This window comes from Leptosomus discolor, chromosome 1 (genome assembly GCF_034619465.1).
Source record: "Leptosomus discolor isolate bLepDis1 chromosome 1, bLepDis1.hap2, whole genome shotgun sequence".
Classification (NCBI taxonomy): Eukaryota; Metazoa; Chordata; class Aves; order Leptosomiformes; family Leptosomidae; genus Leptosomus; species Leptosomus discolor.
The window spans coordinates 61780922-61788834 of NC_141391.1; positions in this window are offsets into that span (position 1 = coordinate 61780922).

Here is a 7913-nt window from a genome sequence, read left to right on the forward strand (position 1 = left end):
CTGGGAGAGGTAGTCTGGCGGGGGGGGCGGCGGCGCCTGAGCCCCGGGCTGCTTCCGCGGCTGAGGGGCGGTTGGCGGGCGGCGGCGGGTGAACCCCGGGCGAACCCCGGGCTGCCTCGGCGGCGGAGGGGCGGGCGGCGGGCGGCGGCGGGTGAGCCCGGCGCTGCCTCAGCCCCGGTGGAGCCTGGCAGCTGAGAGCGGCTGAGGGGCTTTGCTGATACTCGCCTCAGAGGAAGATGCTGGGGAAAGACGGCTCTGCCCTTGTCTCTGACTTACGCATTTGGACGTCTTGGCGTCGGTTTTCTCCGTGTCGTGAGCTCAAGTTCCCACTAGTTCACTCCATTTTCGTAACATTAGGGTGGGAAACAGTTTACAGTTAGGAAAAGGAGTTTCCAAAATCCTCCCCGGATCAGACAGAGCAGGTGCCTAGGCTAAGGGGCGCCCCACCAGCCCCTTGCCATGGGAGCAATTGCCCAACCTGCGGCTTTGGGGATTCAGTTGCCCTTTGTCAAATGATTGAACCTCAGGTGACAGAAAGCTAGTGTGAAACACTGATGCTGTGTATAGAATCGTAGAATAGTTTAGGTTGGAAAGGACCCTAAAGATCATCAAGTCTAAGCGTTAACCTGATACTGCCAAGTCCACCACTAAACCATGGCACTAAACACCATATCTACATGTCTTTTAAATATCTCCAGGTACAGCGACTCCACCGCTTCCCTTGGTAGCCTGTTCCAATGCTTGACAACACTTTCGGTGAAGAAATTCTTCTGAATGTCCAAACTAAACCTCCCCTGGTGCAACTTGAGGCTGTTTCCTCTCGTCCTGTCGCTTGTTACTTGGGAGAAGAGACCGACCCCCACCTTGCTACAACCTCTTCTCAGGTATACACACATCCCCAAATGCTTTTCTTTGTCATTTAGCTACAGAAACCTCACCAAAATTAAGGCTCTTTGTGGGAGAACTTCAACCCTAAAAAGACACTATCAATTTTTCTCTTTATTGCTTTTCTTTTGTTAAGGCAAACAATAAAGAAAATTGAACTCCATCATCAAGGAGTCGGAGTCATGAATTTCGAAAAGATTTTGTATTTTGCATTTCTAATCACTGCAAATATATTTATGGAAAAGCACACAAAAAATCACTTGCTTTAAGAAAATTCCATGCTGAGAATGGACCACTTGGGTCAGCAAACGTCTTTTCCAACCAGCAACCTCATATGAAATGCCATAAAAACTTACCAAGCTCCAACTTTTAAAGCCATAACTTTTGTGTCCTGCTGTTGCCATTGATGTGATTTTTCAGGATGTTGAGCAGTTACAAGACATGTGATTTCCAGTCTAAAAATTCGTGCAGGCCCTGTTTGATATCCATCACCCTTGGGCTCCTCTCCTTTCCCTACCTTTACACTCTTGATGTATTTACAAGCTGAAATCACATGCCTTCTCAGCATATGTTTTGCTGTATGAGACAAGCCAGTCTCCTTTAGTGGAGGAGAACTTTAAAAATGTTTTTATTTAAAAAGAAATTTCATAGCTGTAGAATTTACAGAAGGTCCTTCCTCTCTCTAGCAGGGCAGCATTGGCAGATTAAAAAAAGCACATCAGTGAGGAAGTAAAGGTGACACACTTCTATCCTCCTGCCTTTCCCTCCTCCAGCTTTTCTTCCCCTGCACAAGCGTGGCTTGGGAAATCTGCGTACAGATCTGGCGCTATTTGTCAGCACCCAAACAAGTTGTAAAATAAATCATGCAACCTAATTTTAGTCTTGGCTGGCAAAGCCAATGCTGCTGCTATCTTAATGCCTATAATTTGGCTCAGAGAAAAATGCTTTGGAGGCTGAATTTTTAATGACTTCACAGGCTGTTTGGCCAACGAAGGCTCAGCTGGCTTCCAGCTGGCAGAGGCACAGGGGACGCTCTCTATCACAGAGGCAGGTTGCCTCAGGATGAAGTCACATCAGATTCTCAGTCCGATCTAGGTCTGGTCTTACCCATGTCCAGGGGATGGCAAATGCAGTTGTGCACCTTTCATCCACCTAACCACTGAGAACTGTCAGGTAACTTGAACATTTGTGGAGAGATTTGCTACTTCTTTCCATTATTTGCAGACCCTCTGTGTTGGGTTGACCCTGGCTGGATGCCAGGTGCCCACCAAAGCCGATCTATCACTCTCCTGCTCCTCAGCTGGACAGGGGAGAGATCATACCATCACAGAATCGTTATGTTGGAATAGACCTCTGAGATCAAGTCCAACTGTCAACCCAACCCCACCATGCCCACTAAACCATGTCCTGAAGTGCCATATCTACACATTTTTTGAACACTTCCAGGGAGGGTGACTCCACCATCTCCCTGGGCAGCCTGTTTCAATGTTTGACTGCTCTTTCAGTAAAGAAATTTTTCCTAATGTCCAATCTAAACCTCCCCTGGTGCAACTTGAGGCAATTTCCTCTTGTCCTATTGCTTCTTACTTAGGAGACCAACACTCACCTCACTTTCAGATAGTTGTAGAGAGTGATAAGGTCTCCCCTCAGCCTCCTCCAGACCAAACAACCCCAGTTCCCTCAGCCGCTCCTCATAAGACCTGTTCTCCAGGCCCTTCACCAGCTTCATTGTCCTTCTCTGGACACACTCCAGCACCTCCATGTCCTTCTTCTAGTGAGGGGCCCAAAACTGCACACAGTATTTGAGGTGTGGCCTGACCAATGCTGAGTACAGGGGCACCATCACTTCTCTGCTCCTGCTGGCCACATTATTTCTGATACAGGCCAGGATGCTGTTGGCCTTCTTGGCCACCTGGGCACACTGTTGGCTCATGTTCAGCCGGCTGCTGACCACCACCCCCAGGTCCTTTTCTGCCCAGCAGCTTTCCAGCCACTCATCCCCAAGCCTGTAGCGCTGCATGGGGTTGTGGTGACCAAAGAGCAGGACCTGGCACTTGGCCTTGTTGAACCTCATAGCATTGACCTCGGCCCATCAATCCAGCCTGTCCAGATCCCTCTGCAGAGTCTTCCTATCCTCAAGCAGATCAACACTCCCACCCAATTTAGTGTTGTCTGCAAACCTACTGAGGGAGCACTCAATCCTCTCATACAGATCATCAATAAAGATGTTAAACCAGACTGCCCCCAATACTGAGCCCTGGGGGACACCGCTTGTGACTGGCCACCAGCTGGATTTAACTCCATTCACCACAACTCTCTGTGCTCAGCTGTCCAGCCAGTTTTTAACCCAGCTTAGAGTGCACCTCTCTAGGCCATGAGCTGCCGGCTTTCTAGGAGAATGCTGTGGGAGATGATGTCAAAGGTTTCACTGAAGTCCAGGTAGATGACATCCACAGCCTTTCCCTCATTGACTAGGTGGGTCATCTGGTCATAGATCAGGTTGGTTGAGCAGGATCTGCCCTTCATGAACACACGCTGACTGGGCCTGAGTCCCTGGTTGTTCTGCACATGCCACGTGAGCGCTCTCAAGATGAACCGCTCCATAATCTTCCCTGGCATTGAGGTCAGGCTGACAGGCCTGTAGTTCCCCGGATTGTACTTCCAGCCCTTCTTGTAGATGGGTGTCGCATTGGCAAGCCTCCAGTTGTCTGGGCCCTCCCCGGTTGACTAGGATGTCTGATAAATGATGGAGAGTGACTTAGCCAGCTCCTCTGCCAGCTCCCTCAGTGCTCTTGGGTGGATCCCATCTGGCCCCGTAGACTTGTGGATGTCCAGGTGGCAAAGCAGGTCATTAACTGCTTCCTCCTGAATTACAGGGGGTTTATTCTGCTCTCTGTCCCCATCTTCCAGCTCAGAGGGCTGATTACCTTGAGGATAGCTTGTCTGACTATTAAAGACTGAGGCAAAGAAGGCATCAAGTACCTCAGCCTTTTCCTCGTCCTTGGTGACAATGATCCCCTCCACATCCAACAGAGGATGGAGATTCTCCTCAGCTCTCTTTTTGTTGTTAATGTAGTTGTAGAAACTTTTTTTGTTGTCTCTCACAGCAGTGGCCAGCTTGAGTTCCAGTTGGGCTTTTGCCTCTCTAATTTTCCTTCTGCATGACCTAACAAGATCCCTGTACTCTTCTTGATTTGCCTGCTCCTTCTTCCAAGAGTGGTAAACTCCTTTTTTCCCTGAGTTCCTTAAAAAGCTCCCTGTTCAGGCAGGCTGGTCATCTTCCCTGACGGTTCGTCTTCCGGCACACGGGGACAGCCTACTCCTGTGACTTTAAGACTACCTTCTTGAGGAATGTCCAGTCTTCCTGGACCCCCTTGCCCTTCAGGACCATCTCCCAAGTGACTCTCTTGACCAGTGTCCTGAACAGCCTGAAGTCAGCCCTCCAGAAATCCATGGTTGTGCTTTTGCTGACTCTCCTCCTAACTTGACCAGGAATAGAGAACTTACCATTTCATGGTCGCTAAGCTCAAGACAGCCTCCAACCACCACATCTCCTACCAGTCCTTCTCTGTTTGTAAACAGTAGGTCAAGTGAGGCACCTCCCCCGGTAGGCTTCCTTATTAGCTATGTCAGGAAGTTCTCTTCCATACACTCCAGGAACCTCCTGGACTGTTTCCTCTCTGCTGTGTTGTATTTCCAGCAGATATCTGGTAAGTTGAAGTCCCCCACGAGGACAAGGGCTAATGATTGTGAGACTTTTGCCAGTCGCTTGTACAATGTCTCACCTGCCTCTTCCTTCTGGTTGGGTGGTCTATAACAAACTCCCAGCAGGATATCCGCCTCGCTGGCCTTCCCCCTCATCCTTACCCATAAGCACTTGGACTTGTCCTGACAATTGTTAATCTCTACACAATCAAAATGCTCCCCAACATACAAAGTCACCTCACCGCCTCTCCTTCCTTGCCTGTCCCTTCTGAAGAGCTTATAGCTATCCCACCATGTTTCTGTGATGGCAACTGAGTCATAGCTATCCTGCTGCACAATGGCTTCCAGCTCCTCCTGTTTGTTGCCCACGCTGTGTGCATTGGTGTAGATGCACTTGATTGATCGATAGCACTTGGCTATCGATTTCACCCCAAACATCGGCATGCCACCCTTATAATAACATACAACAACAGGCTCATGGGTCAAGATAAGGACAGTTTAATAAAGCAAAAGCCGCGCATGGAAGCAAAGGAAAACAAAAGATTTTATTCTCCACTTCCCATCAGCAGGCAATGTCTGGCCACTTCCTGGAACGTATGGCTTCGGTACGTGTAGTGGTTGCTCTGGACAACAAAGGTAAAAACAAGTGCCCCCCCTTCCTCCTCTTTTCCCCTGGCTTACATCGCTAAGCAGACATCATATGGTATGGAATATCCCTTTGGTATGTTTGGGTCAGCTGTAGTGGCTATATCCCCTCCCAAGATCTCGTCCTCCCCCAGCCTGGCGGGGTAATGTTGGAGAGACAGCCTTGATGCTGTGTGAGCCCTGCTCAGCAGCTGTCAGAACACTGGTGTGTTACCAACACACTGCACAGCACAGCAGGGTGAGGGCTCCATCTCAGACAGATCCACTACAATCTCCACCCCTTATTCTGTACCATTTGTGTCATGCTCTGGTCCCACATAATTTAATACACCTCTTAACCATTTCATTGTATTCTCATTACTGAAATTCCTTCTTACCAACACTTAGAAACTTAAGCTACATACTGAAACCATCTTTATTCCCAACATAGAGATTTATACATTCTCATTCACTACTATCACTTGTTCTTTAGCAGATAGTCTTCTTCCACTCCTCCAGGTCTATAACTTGGGTCCGGTCTGTCTAGATGAGTGTTCAGGACAGGAGAAGCAGTATCTTTGATTGCTGGGCACCAGCACTGCCTTGGTTTTGGTCATTGTTGCACTTGTCTGTTTCCTTGCGAAACTTTCTCTTCGTCAGTTCAGGTCATTCCTGCTATATTACTTCCTACAACAATACAACTCACATCGCAGATTACTTTTCAGCGAAGGTTTCATCTCCTTGAGGCACGCATCAGGTCTCCCCATCCTTCCGCATTATCCACCAAGTATACCCAGGGCGTTGAGCAAAGACAAACCCATGAATGCATTTGCCTTTTCCCATGGGAGGAGCAGCCCACACTGCCTTCCCCAGCCACTTTCCTGTGTGTGGGAGGACATTTATGAAATAAGGGACATGTGAACAATCCAGCCTTTCCAGAGAATCTGAGCTGGGACGTACCGGAACTGCGGAAAGCATAAACAACTTCCGGTGCAGGGAGCATGAACATCTTACAGGTGCAGGAGAAGAGACAGCCACCATTAATGACGCAGTTTTAATTCTTGAAGAAGATGGGTGTGAACATCTGTGAACGTGACTTGAACATGACTCGTAATGTGGCCAATCAGGTTGGACTATGGGCTGTTATTTGCGATGAAGCCAATCAGTATTTATTGGGTGTGGTCGAGGGTTATAAATTGCACTGGAAACACGGAAATAAAGGTTCACTTGCTAGATCACATTGATCGTGTCAGTGTCCTCACGCAGCTCCCACACCTGTGTGCACTACTGGGACTTTATCTCCTCCCACAGTATGCAGGTGTTTTGTTTGGGCAGAACCAGGACGGTTAGCAGACACTCTGGTGCTAACTAGCCAAGTGGCTTTTGCTCAATTTGTGTCCCAGTGCTTCCATGCCCCACGGTCCAATGCCTTCAACATGGTCTTTAACAGTCTGTTATATCTTTCAATCTTTCCAGAGGCTTGTGGGTGATGATGTGCAGAAAACAGACTCCACAATCTATAAGACTGTAAAGTAGGTATGTTTATTCAGCACTGGGCAGCATGGGGGTAGTCCCACCGAAGTCATGCGTGCTTCAACGCGGCAACTTGTCTCAGATTTATACAGTTAGATGTTAGATATATATAAGGTTTCCCAATACACCTATAGATATGCATAACCTATCCCTGCTTTGTATTAAAATTAGTTCCAAAAGGTGATTTCTATAAACTACTCCTAACTGCGCTTGCACAGTGCCTTCTTGTGGTCGTGGAGATGAAGGCTGATGGCTCCTCTTCGTCACCACTAGTAACCCCTTGAAGGCTGATGGCTCCTTTTCGCCACCGCTAGTAACCCCTTGTTCTTGTGCAGACTCAGTTGCTCCTCGGCTCTTCCCCAAACCATAGGGTTGGTTTCAGTCAGTTCTTGAGGCACTCTCCTGGTTGTTATCAGGAACTGTCCTTGTGTGGAGCCGTAAATCTTCTTGCTTATTAGTTTATCAGGAACTGCCTTTTGTAAGGGGCCACAACATTCCTTGCTTCAGGTGATAGGGGATGTGATACACTCACTCAATGCCATGTTTCTTTGCCCATGAGTTTATTAGGTTATTTTGGAAATGCTTCCCATTGTCTGATTCAATCCTTTCTGGGGTGCCATATTGCCACAAAATTGACCTTTCAAGGCCTAAGATGGTGTTTCAGGCAGCGGCATGGTTACAGGGTATGTTTCTAGCCAACCAGTAGTTGTTTCCACCATGGTGAGTGTGTAGCTCTTGCCTTGATGTGTTCGTGGCAGTAGTCCAATATAGTCAGTTTGCCAGGCCTCACCATATCGAAAACCCAGCCACCACCCTCTGTTTCAGGGAGATTTTACTCTTGTGGCTCGCTTGATTGCAGCACATCTTTCACATTCATGAGTGACCTGTGTAATGGCCTCCATGGTCAGGTCCACTCCTCAATCACGAGCACTGTATCTGTATGTTGCATCTCTTTCTAGACGTCCAGATGTTTCATGGGCCCATTGAGCTATAAATAGCTCACCTTTATGCTCCCAGTCCAGGTCCACCTGAGCTACTTCAATTTTGGCAGCCTTGTCTACCTGTTCATTGTTTCGATGTTCTTCTGTGGCATGGCTTTTGGGCATGTGAGCATCTACCTGATGTACCTTTAGAGTCATGTTTTCTACCCAGGCAGCAATGTCCTG